Source organism: Aquarana catesbeiana, linkage group LG01, assembly GCF_042186555.1.
Source record: "Aquarana catesbeiana isolate 2022-GZ linkage group LG01, ASM4218655v1, whole genome shotgun sequence".
NCBI classification, from domain to species: Eukaryota; Metazoa; Chordata; class Amphibia; order Anura; family Ranidae; genus Aquarana; species Aquarana catesbeiana.
In genome coordinates, this window is record NC_133324.1 from 52,443,178 (window position 1) to 52,455,821 (window position 12,644).

Consider the following 12,644-nt stretch of genomic DNA (forward strand, 5'->3'; position numbering starts at 1 on the left):
GGCCAAATACCGCAAGGTAGCGACCAACCTCTGCTCCGGAGTGATGGCTTGCCTCATGCAGGTATCCTGCCTGCTAATATAGGGGGTCAGCAGCCAACAAACGGTGAAATACGGGGTCCGTCATCCTGAGAAAGTTCCTGAAATCATCAGGATTATTCTCACGGATCTCACGGAGCAAAGGCATATGACAGAACTGGTCACGCTGAAGCAACCAATTCTTGGTCCATGAACTCCTCCCCACCCTGTTCATGGACTGGACTTGTGTCAAGGTCAGGACCCCAAAACCAAGCCCCCGCACAGAACGAACTCTACGAGGAGTATGCATACGAAACATGGCTAGAAAACGGTCGGCTGCTCAGAACGAAGTAACAGAACGCACTGAAGAACAGCAAGGCCTGTGAAGAGCGACCTGAAAAACAGCAACGAGCAGGCAAGATCACACAGAAAACTCCGATACGAACTGACTGCACGCACTGAAGAGCAGATACAAACCCACAAGCAAAACTGAACGTCAGAAAACGATCTGAAAGCCACGAGTCTGAAAAAGCGCGAATCGTCTCTCACCAAACTTTTACTAACACGAGATTAGCAAAAGGAGCCCAAAGGGTGCCGCGCTTGGTTCTGAACCGGCCTTTTCTAGTCTCGTCGTACGTGGTGTACGTCAACGCGTTGTTGGCGATCGGAAATTCCGACAACTTTGTGCGACCGTGTGTAGGCAAAACAAGTTTGAGCCAACATCCGTCGGAAAAAATCCTAGGATTTTGTTGTCGGAATGTCCGAACAAAGTCCGACCGTGTGTACGGGGCATTAGAGCGAGAGCAATAATTCTAGCCCCAGACCTCCTCTGTAACGCAAAACATGCAACCTGTAGAATTTTTTAAACGTCGCCTATGGAAATTTTTGATGGTAAAAGTTTGACGCCATTCCACGAGCGGGCGCAGTTTTGAAGCGTGACATGTTGGGTATCAATTTACTCGGCATAATATTATCTTTCACAATATAAAAAAAAATGGGCTAACTTTATTGTTGTCTTATTTTTTTATAAAAAAAAGTGAATTTTTTCCAAAAAGACCGCTGCGCAAATACGGTGTGAAAAAAAGTATTGCAATGACCGCCATTTTATTCTATAGGGTATTAGAAAAAAAACAATATATAATGTTTGGGGGTTCTAAGTAATTTTCTAGCAAAAAAACTGTGTTAAACATGTAAACACCTAAAATCCAAAACAAGGCTGGTCCTTAAGTGGTTAATGAAATAATAATGAAGCTGCTTTGCTGGTGATACTGATGGAGTTATTGCAAACTAATTTTCAAAGGCTTTTTTTTTTTCTAGTGATATCAAGAATAATATTATTATGTTTTTTTTTTTTTGTTTTTGTTTTTTTGGGCCAAGTTACCACAACACCATTATCCCGTAGTTTTTAAGATCAAATATACAACTATGTTGATGTCCCTTGTCAATTTTACATTGTATTTTTGAAAATGTAACTGCCTACTCCCAAACTGTCATTCGAAGTAAAACACATAGCCAAGTATTATTCTACACATTTTTTTATTGTGCATTGAAAAAAGAAAACAAATAAAATTAGACATGTTATCTGCCAATAGAACTTAACCATGCATTCTATGCATCCAAAAATATAGAAAATATACCAAATCAAATCATTATTCAAAAAAAAAAAAAATAATGGCAAAGCAATAACTCCAAGGCCAATAATAAATAACACGTTATCTCCTCTGATTCCGCAACATGTCTGGTTGGCGAACGGCCGTTCAGAAGCGAAATGAAAAGCGCAAAATGAAAAGCGTACAATGAAAAGTGCGAAATGAAAAGTGCGAAATGAAAAGTGCGAAATGAAAAGCATAAAATGAAAAATGCAAAATGAAAAGTGCGAAATGAAAAGCGTAAAATGAAAAGTGTGAAATGAAAGACGCAAAATGAAAAGCGTAAAATGAAAAGTGCAAAATGAAAAGTGTGAAATGAAAGGCACAAAATGAAAGGCGCAAAATGAAAAGCGCGAATCAACACTCACCAAACTTCTACGAACACTAAATTAGCAGAAGGGTGGTGCTAAAAAACGGAAAAACCGCGTAGTACGTCTAGTACGTCAGTACGTTCGTGTTTGTTGGCCGACAATTCCTTACCGTTTGTATGCAAGACAAGCTTGGGCCAACGCCCTTTGGACAAAAGTCCACGGTTTTGTTGGCGGAAAATCCGATCGTGTGTACAAGACTTAAGATTCCACAAAGGATGAGAAAAAGGTGAAAACAAGTATTTTATATATATATATATATATATATATATATATATATATATAGAATACACAGTCCTTTAGAAAAGTAAATATTATTTAGTAATGGTTTTCTATTTGATGCTATGGGTGGGCACCCTTACCATACAAAAAATAATAGCACCTGCTAAATAGGGACTGCGAGGTCACTATACGAGGATAGTGGAATTACCCTTATTGCCCCCTCTAGTGACTCCACGTCTGATCTTCTTCTAGTTGATGGGTGATGGGTAGACGCTCTTTTATAAAGGACGCCCTCTTCTCCCTAAACTCCGGGGTGGGTGCACTGCTTGCAAAGCCTCTAGTAGCAGCAGATTTTAATATAACTGAACTTCAAAATCTGGCAGCCTCTTTTAATCAAATTATTTTATTAAGATGTGACTTCTCCAGAGATTTTTTTTTTCTTTGCTAGAATGTTTACACACAATCTAATTCATCTTAGTAACGGGAACAGCAACAGTGACATCTTCAGGTACTAAACAACCGGCTAAAAAGTGTACAAATAGCATTGATAAAAGCCAAATGTTTTCCTAACTACGCCGAAAGCGGAACTGTATTTTACAGAAATGTAGACTGGATAGACTGCGTGTGCGGATTACTATTTATTATTTTATTTTATTTCTGCGGAGCTTTTATAGGATGCAATAAACATACCTACATTGTTAATCACAAGGAACAATAACTATACAAGACAATGGGGAGGAGGGATGAGGCTGCGGATTGTGAGAGCGCACAACGCTACACGGGACTGGAAACATACAAATCTATCCAGTGTGATAACAGAATAATAAAGAATTTTTTTATTTTTATTTTATAATTATTAAAGAATTGTAGTCTGTCCCAGGCTGCCACTGTCATGTTTGCTGGACTGCTGGGTCTGCATGTAAAAGTGGAGAAAAATGAAGAAAAGCTTGCAAATAAAAATAAATACATATTAATAGTAATTATACAAACATTAAGACACACAGTTGTCAGAATACAATCATTTTCATGATAGTGGTAAAACAAAAACACCATGATGTGATATACTTTTGCTGGATAAGTCAACTGAAAGCTTGATATACTATATAAAATATACTGCATACAGTATCTCACAAAAGTGAGTACACCCCTCACATTTTTGTAAATATTTTATTCTATCTTTTCATGTGACAACACTGAAGAAATGACACTTTGCTACAATGTAAAGTAGTGAGTGTACAGCTTGTATAACAGTGTAAATTTGCTGTCCCCTCAAAATAACTCAACACACAGCCATTAATGTCTAAACCGCTGGCAACAAAAGTGAGTACACCCCTAAGTGAAAATGTCCGAATTGGGCCCAATTAGCCATTTTCCCTCCCCGGTGTCATGTGACTCGTTAGTGTTACAAGGTCTCAGGTGTGAATGGGGAGCAGGTGTGTTAACCTCTTGCCGACCAGCCGCTGCAGTTTTACTGTGGCAGAATGGCAGGGCTGGGCGAAACAACATTACCTTACGTCGCTTCACCTTTTGGCCACTAGGGGCGCGGCCGCACCGCCGGAGTGTGCCCGGAACTGATGCGAGTGGGGCTCCCATGATCACTCGTGGCAGAGTGAGAACCAGGATCTGTGTGTGTAAGCACACAGATCCCAGTTCTTTCAGGGGAGAGGAGACAGATTGTGTGTTCATACTAAGTATGAACACACAATTCATAGTATAGTGTTCATACTATGTATGAACAGCGATCTCTCTCTCCTCCTAGACAGTCCCATCCCCCACAGTTAGAAACACACCTAGGGAACACAGTTAACCCCTTGATCGACCCCTAGTGTTAACCCCTTCCCTGCCAGTGTCATTTACACAGTAGTCAGTGCATTTTTATAGCACTGATCGCTGTGTAATTGTCAATGGTTTAAAAAATGTGTCAAAAGTGTCCGATCTGTCCACCATAATGTTGCAGATCTCCGCCATTACTAGTAAAAAAAAAATAATAATAAAAATGCCATAAATCTATCCCCTAATTTGTAGACACAAACTAATCAATATACGATTTTTTTTTTTACTAAAAATATGTAGAAGAATACATATCGACCTAAACTGAGGAAAAAAATATTTTTTGATAAAAAATGTGGGATATTTATTATAGCAAAAAGTAAAAGATATTGTGTTTTTTTTTTCAAAATTGACGCTCTTCTTTTGCTTATAGCGCAAAAAATAAAAACCGCAAATGCGATCAAATACCACCAAAAGAAAGCTCTATTTGTGAGAAAAAAATTACATCAGTTTTGTTTGGGTACAATGTCGCACGACCGCGCAATTGTTAGTTAAAGAGACGCAGTGCCAAATCGCAAGCTCAACATGGCACCTCATGGCAAAGAACTCTCTGAGGATCTGAAAAAAGAATTGTTGCTCTACATAAAAATAGCCTAGGCTATAAGAAGATTGCCAAGACCCTGAAACTGAGCTGCAGCATGGTGGCCAAGACCATACAGCGGTTTAACAGGACAGGTTCCACTCAGAACAGGCCTCGCCATGGTCCACCAAAGAAGTTGAGTGCACGTGCTCAGCATCATATCCAGAGCTTGTCTTTGGGAAATAGACATATGAGTGCTGCCAGCATTGCTGCAGAGGTTGAAGGGGTGGGGGGTCAGCCTGTCAGTGCTCAGACCATACGCCGCACACTGCATCAAATTGGTCTACATAGCTGTCATCCCAGAAGGAAGCCTCTTCTAAGGATGATGCACAAGAAAGCCCGCAAACAGTTTGCTGAAGGCAAGCAGACTAAGGACATGGATTACTGGAACCATGTCCTGTGGTCTGATGAGACGAAGATAAACTTATTTAGTTCAGATGGTGTCAAACGTGTGTGGCGGCAACCAGGTGAGGAGTACAAAGACAAGTGTGTCTTGCCTACAGTCAAGCATGGTGGTGGAAGTGTCGTGGTCTGGGGCTGCATGAGTGCTGCCAGCACTGGGGAGCTACAATTCATTGAGGGAACCATGAATGCCAACATGTCCTGTGACATACTGAAGCAGAGCATGATCCCCTCCCTTCAGAGACTGGGCCACAGGACAGTATTCCAACATGATAACGACCCCAAACACACCTCCAAGATGATCACTGCCTTGCTAAAGAAGCTGAGGGTAAAGTTGATGGACTGGCCAAGCATGTCTCCAGACCTAAACCCTATTGAGCATCTGTGGGGCATCCTCAAACGGAAGGTGGAGGAGCGCAAGGTATCTAACATTCACCAGCTCTGTGATGTCATCATGGAGGAGTGGAAGAGGACTCCAGTGGCCACCTGTGAAGCTCTGGTGAACTCCATACCCAAGAGGGTTAAGGCAGTGCTTGAAAATAATGGTGTCCACACAAAATTTTGACACTTTGAGCCCAATTTGGACATTTTCACGTAGGGGTGTACTCACTTTTGTTGCAAGCATTTCAGACATTAATGGCTGTGTGTTGAGTTATTTTGAGGAGACAACAAATTTACACTGTTATACAAGCTGTACACTCACTACTTTACATTGTAGCAAAGTGTCATTTCTTCAGTGTTGTCTCATGAAAAGGTATAATAAAATATTTACAAAAATGTGAGGGGTGTACTCACTTTTGTATATATATATAGATATATATATATATATCTATATATCTATATATATATATATATAGATATATATATAAATATATATATATCTATATATATATATATATAGATATATAGATATATATATATATATCACAGCAATCTGTATGCCATGGTGTACGTTACATAATCTGGAATGCTACACCCTGTATGCCAAAGTATAAGTTACATACTTACATATTCTGGAATGCTGCACTCTTTATACCATGCTATATGTTACATACTCTGGAATGCTATGCTGTATCCTGTATGCCATGCTGTACATTACATCATTGGGAATGCTGCCCCCTGTATGTTATAGGTTATATACTCTGAAATGCTACAACACTGTATGCCATGCAGCATGCTACATACTCTGGAATGCTGCACCCTGTATGTAGTGTTGTATGTTACATAGCATGGAATGCTGACTTCTGCATTATGTGTTATACATTGCACACTCTGGAATCCCATTTATGCCATGGTGTATGCTACATGCTCTGAAATGCTGCACCCTGTATACCATGTAGTATGTTACATATTCTGGAATGCTGCACTCTGTATGTAGTGTTGTATGTTACATATTCTGGAATGCTGACTTCTGTGCGATTTGCTATACGTTGCACACTTTGGAATCCCATTTATGTCATGTTGTATGCTACATACTCTGGAATGCTGCACCCTGTATGTCTTTTAGTGTTTTACATAGTCTGGAATGCTGCCCTCTGAGTGATGTGTTATACATTGCATACTCTGTATTCTGTGCCTTATGTTACACACTCTGAATGGCTGCAACACAATTACAGTACTGTACATTACATAGTTTGGACTACTACTATACATACTGTATATAGACAACAGTGCCCTGTATGTTATGCTGTACATTACCTGCTCTGGAATTTTGCACCCTGTATGCCATGTTGTATGTTATATATTATGCATTATGTACACTGTGCTGTACACTGTGCTATAAACTGTATATAGACAACAGCACCTTACATGGCATGCTTTACATTACACATTCTGAAATGCTGCACCCTGTATGCCATGCTGTATGTTACATTCTCTGGAATAGTACGCCCTGTATACACCATGCTGTATGTTACATTCTCTGGAATAGTACGCCCTGTATACACCATGCTGTATGTTACATTCTCTGGAATAGTACGCCCTGTATACACCATGCTGTATGTTACATTCTCTGGAATAGTACGCCCTGTATACACCATGCTGTATGTTACATTCTCTGGAATAGTACGCCCTGTATACACCATGCTGTATGTTACATACTCTGGAAAGCTGCAACCTTTCTGCCATTGTGTATGTCACTACTCTGGAATGCTGAACCCATTGAGCCATGCTGTGTGTTACATACATACTCTGCACGAGGGGCTATGCATTACATTCTACTGTATATACTGTGCTGTATATTAAACACTCAGCATGGCTGCACCACATATGCAGTACTGTACATCACATACTTTCAATGCACTTTCCACCCTGTATGATGTGCTGTCTGCTACATATACTGGACCACTACACTTTATACATTGCACTGCATTATATACACTGTGCTAAATGTTACTTAATCTGGATCACTCTACATATTACATCACAAATTAGATCACACCTGTAGTCCCCTTTAAATGGAATTCTGTATGCAAGGGCGGGGCTTATTAGATGACGTAATCGCGCACTACCAGACCAGGAAGTGCTGTATCTAATACAGCCAGCCAGGGCTGAACAGCGGCAGAGTGTTATGTACTGTCGCTCGTACATGTGGGTGTGTGCAATGCACTAGAATGTGTGAGTGGCATTCTTATGTGTTATTGTGGGCAGTCCTGGGACAGGTTTGTCTAGTGCCCAGGGCAAGGATACGTAATCGCACCCCCCCCCCCCCCCCCCATTGTTCATGCATGCCTTAGAATGGGTTTTCTGCCCTGCTTCCATTCTCTCTCCCTTTGCTCTGCTGTGCCCAGGGCAGCTTCTCCTTCTGCCCACCCCTTGTTCTGTGCCCTGATTGTGGGCTGTGAATAAAGGTTCTTAAAAAAGGTGAAGCACTGCGTAGTGTTTGTTTTTTTTTTCCTCTGCGCTACAATGTGGAGGAAAGGAGAGCAAAAGATATATCTCTGGATATACAGGTTTTCATATGAAGGGTGCAGGTGCTGTGATCCACCTGGAAGATGAAATTCCGTGTAAAGGGGACAATCTGTTTTTGAACTGTACATTCTTTGTGGGTCAAATATACCAGGTGAGGGCACAACTGGTGCTGGGACTGCACTGGGGTGGAAGAGTGGAGAATTGGACATTATTTACAACATTGTGAAAGTATATTTAACTGCTTCCCGTCCGCGTCATTGTAAAAGGAGGGATGGGCGGGAACCCTATTGTTCTGGGAGGACAACATATGACATCCTCCCAAGAAACGCGCCTTGTGCCGCCCCTCTGGGCCGCGCTCTGGCACCACCTGTCACCTACTGTGTCCACCGGACAGCGGATGACTGATCAGTGTACCAGCCCCTCTCCGCTAACATGTGATCGCTGCGACCAATCACATACCTCCCAACTTTTTGAGATGGGAATGAGGGACACCTATCAGCAAAAGTATGCAGGAGTAGGACACACCCCTTGTCATGCCCCCTTAAAGGAGAATTGTACAAAAAAACAAGATTGATTAAACGCACAAGTGCTTTTTCACCACTACTATTACTTTATACTGACTTTTGGGATTTACAAATGCAGCAATTTAGAAATCAGATGAAAGGTTTAGCGCTGGAAAACACTTTTTGATAGATAAAAAGTTCATTTTATATACATCTATATAGATCAGGCCAAAATGAGGGACAAATGAGGAGGAATGAGGGACAGAGGGACATTGCTCCAAATCAGGGACAGTCCCTCAAAATCAGGGACAGTTGGGAGCTATGCAATCACAGCAGACCACATGACAGTTGTAACAATTAATGGCTTCCTTTCATGCCATTCATTATATGCAATTGTGTTGCTATCTGTGATTGGTCACAGTGATCACATGGTAGAAAAAGGGCCAATCACAGCCCTATTGTACCTTGTGATTATCTGTGGCCAATCACAGCTAATCACAACAATACACCGTGCCCACACACTGTCAAAGTGAAATTCACTGCTATAAGCAATCATAGTATGTAAAAAAAAAAATTAAAAATCCTGATCAACTTCCCAGAGTGGTACAGTGTTACTATAGCAATGTTGTGTTGCTCTGGTCACAGTCTGCAAAAAAAAAAAAAATCTAAAGAAAAATGAAAATACATTTGGTCACAGTATGTAAAAAAAAAAGTAAAAAAAAAAAATTGGAAAAAATATTTAAAAACAATGTAAAAATTACTATTATTATTATTATTATTTTTACATACTGTCACCAGTCAATATATCATGATGACGCTGTACTGCACTGGTGACAGTATGTAAAAAATACAAAACACACCGCGCCTCTTACTAAAAAAAATCCTGATCAACTTCCCAGAGTGGTACAGTGTTACTATAATAATGTTGTATTGCTCTGGTCAGTCTGCAAAAAAAAAAAAAATGTAAAGAAAAATGAAAATAAATTTAAAAACAATGTAAAAATTATTATTATTTTTTTACATACTGTCACCAGTCAGTGTCCCTGGTCACCACCACACCAGTTACAGTATATGATGATGCTGTACTGCACTGGTGACCCTATGTAAAAAATGTTAAAAAAATTGTGAAAAAACAAATTTTTTTGCTTCATTTTCCAAAAAAGTACAACTTCAAAAAACACACCACGCCTCTTACTAAAAAAAAAAAAAAAAAATCCTAATCAACTTCCCAGAGTGGTACAGTGTTACTATGGTATTGCTGTATTGCTCTGGTCACAATATGTAATATTAAATGTAAATAAATAAGAAAAAATATTTTTAAAAGTGTAAAAAAAAATGATGATTTTTTTTTTTTACATACTGTAACCAGTCAGTGTCCCTGGTCACCACCACACCAGTTACAGTATATGGTGATGCTGTACTGCACTGGTGACAGTATGTTAAAAAAAAAAACTAAATTGTGAAAAAAACTATTCTTTTTTTCTTCAATTTCCAAAAAAATGCCTTTTACTAAAAAAAAAATCCTGATCAAATTCCCAGAGTGGTACAGTGTTACTATGGTATTGCTGTATTTCTCTGGTCACAGTATGTAAAATAAAATGTAAAGAAAAAAGAAAAAATATTTTAGAAAATTTACAAAAAATTATGTTTTTTTTTTTCCACATACTGTAACCAGTCAGTGTCCCTGGTCACCGCCACACCAGTTACAGTATATGATGATGCTGTACTGCACTGGTGACTGTATGTAAAAAAGTAAAAAATAAATTGTGAAAAAAAACACTTTTTTTTTCAATTTCCAAAAAAGTACAACTTCAAAAAACACACCACACCTCTTACTAAAAAAAAATCCTGATCAACTTCCCAGAGTGGTGCAGTGTTACTATAGTAATGCTGTTATTGCTCTGGTCACAGTATATAAAATAAAATTTAAAGAAAAAAGAAAAAATTTTTTAAAAAATGTAAAAAAAAAAATATACATTTATTTATTTATTTTTTTACATACTGTCCCCACTCAGTGTTCCTGGTCACCGCCACACCAGTTACATTATATGATGACACTGTACTGCACTGGTGACAGAATGTAAAAATTAATAAAGAAAATTGTAAAAAAAAATATTTTTTTTGTCTTCATTTTCCAAAAAAGTTACATTTAAAAAAACTCACCATGCCTCTTACCAGTGGCGTCGCTAGGGGATGGCTTTTGGAGCTAAAGCCCTGAATCTGGGGCCCATAGCCCCGAGTCTCTGCAGGGGTCCCTAAGGGGAGGGGAGGCTCTCTGGGGACCCTGATGTAATTGGGGGGCTCTCTGGGGACCCTGATGTAAGTGGGCCCTCTGGGGATATATACACACACGTATATTACTGTATATTACTGTATATACATGTATATGCCCGCCCAAGCGCATGACTTTCTTTACTACGCTGCTATGGGCTCTAGCCCCAGATGTTCTGTAGACCTAGCAACGCCCCTGCCTCTTACTAAATACCTCAGACTATCTACTTTCCAAAAAGGTCATTTTGGGGGGGTATTTGTACTGTCCTGGCATTTTCTGTTCTCAAGAAATGAGATTAGGCCATCAGTAAATCAGGATTGATCAATTTTCAGATATATACCATAGCTTGTGGACTGTATAACTTTCCTACAGACTTAAAAAAATATACACTGATTTGGGTGATTTTCACCAAAGAATTGTAGCAGAATATATGTTGGCCTACATTTATGAAGAACGAATATTTATTTTTAAACATTTATAACAGAAACAAAGAAAAACACAGTCTTTTCAAATTTTTTTGCCATTTTAGTCTTTTTAGCAAAAAAAAAAAAACCCAAAAAAAAACAAAACCCAGTGACCACCAAAGGAAAGCTCTATTTATGTAAAAAAAAATATAAAAATGTCATATGGGTACAGTGTTGCATGACCGCGCAAATCTCATTCAAAATGTGACGGTGGTGAAAGCTGAAAATTGGCCTGGGCAGGAAGGGGGTAAGAGTGTCCGGTACTGAAGTGGTTAAAGGAAAAGGTATGAGGACTGAGACACTTTTTTTGTGTACTATATATTTTATGTATATTTATAGTCACATAAATCAAAAAATTAGTTGTATAGCGCTAAGCTATTTTGATTTTTTGATTAAGTATAATTTAAGAGGTTGTTAATAAGTGTTAGCTGCTTATCACTCGAATAGATTGAAGCTAGAAGTAGCAGTGCAAAGGTTTATTGTTTATATAAACATTTTAGCGGTAACCTGCAAAATGTTAATTCCCTTTTTTTCCACATGAGTGTCTTTATAAATATATAATTTTAAGAGTATGTATATATATATATATATATATATATATATATATATATATATATATATATATATATATGTATATATATATAAAGTAAATCTTCAAATTCCTAATAATTTACTCTTATGGTAAAGGAAGAAAATGTCCAGGAACATTCTCGGCTCAGTGTGAGCCGGATGATTTTCATCAGCCCCTCTCAGCACGATGTGTAATTGAAAAAGCCAAGGGGAAGAGCCCTAATCCCATTGCCCTGCTGGTGTTGGAACGATTAATCTCACATGGACTAATGGCTGGTTTGTGAGGTTCACCCTGTGCAAAATCCTAAAGACAGCACTGACTCTACAAATGCATAGTAAGGAGATGTCTAAAAATAACTTCCGATTGGTAGTAGAAGGAAAGTAGGTAGAAATTGTCACATGCGGGGATGTAGTTACATGGCAGGCTAATTTTCGGAATGAGGCTTTAAATAAGCTGCAAAGTATATGTGGTAACCCATACTTCTGTATAGTCACCTCATTCTTTATTTAGAGACATCTCTAAATCCACAGGGTGGTCATACAGAATTCTCACAGCACCAACCTCTTGTCATTGAAAGAAGACACTTTCGTGGTTACAGACATCGGAGCATGAAGGAAAATTCATTTCACTTAAAGTAAAGGTCAACTGATAAAAATGTGTCTGGAGGGCACTATGGCGGCAGCAGAAAACCCTTCAAGGCAGCTAAAAAAGTTATTTACTGAAGAAAAGAAGCTTGATGGACAGCACCCTGTCTGATCCTTTGGATAATCCTGCCTTGTGCCTTGTTTCTGGTGAACCTTTGAACTGCTCCTCCTATGAACTTCCTATTTAAGCCATGCCTTTTCACTTCCTTTTGGC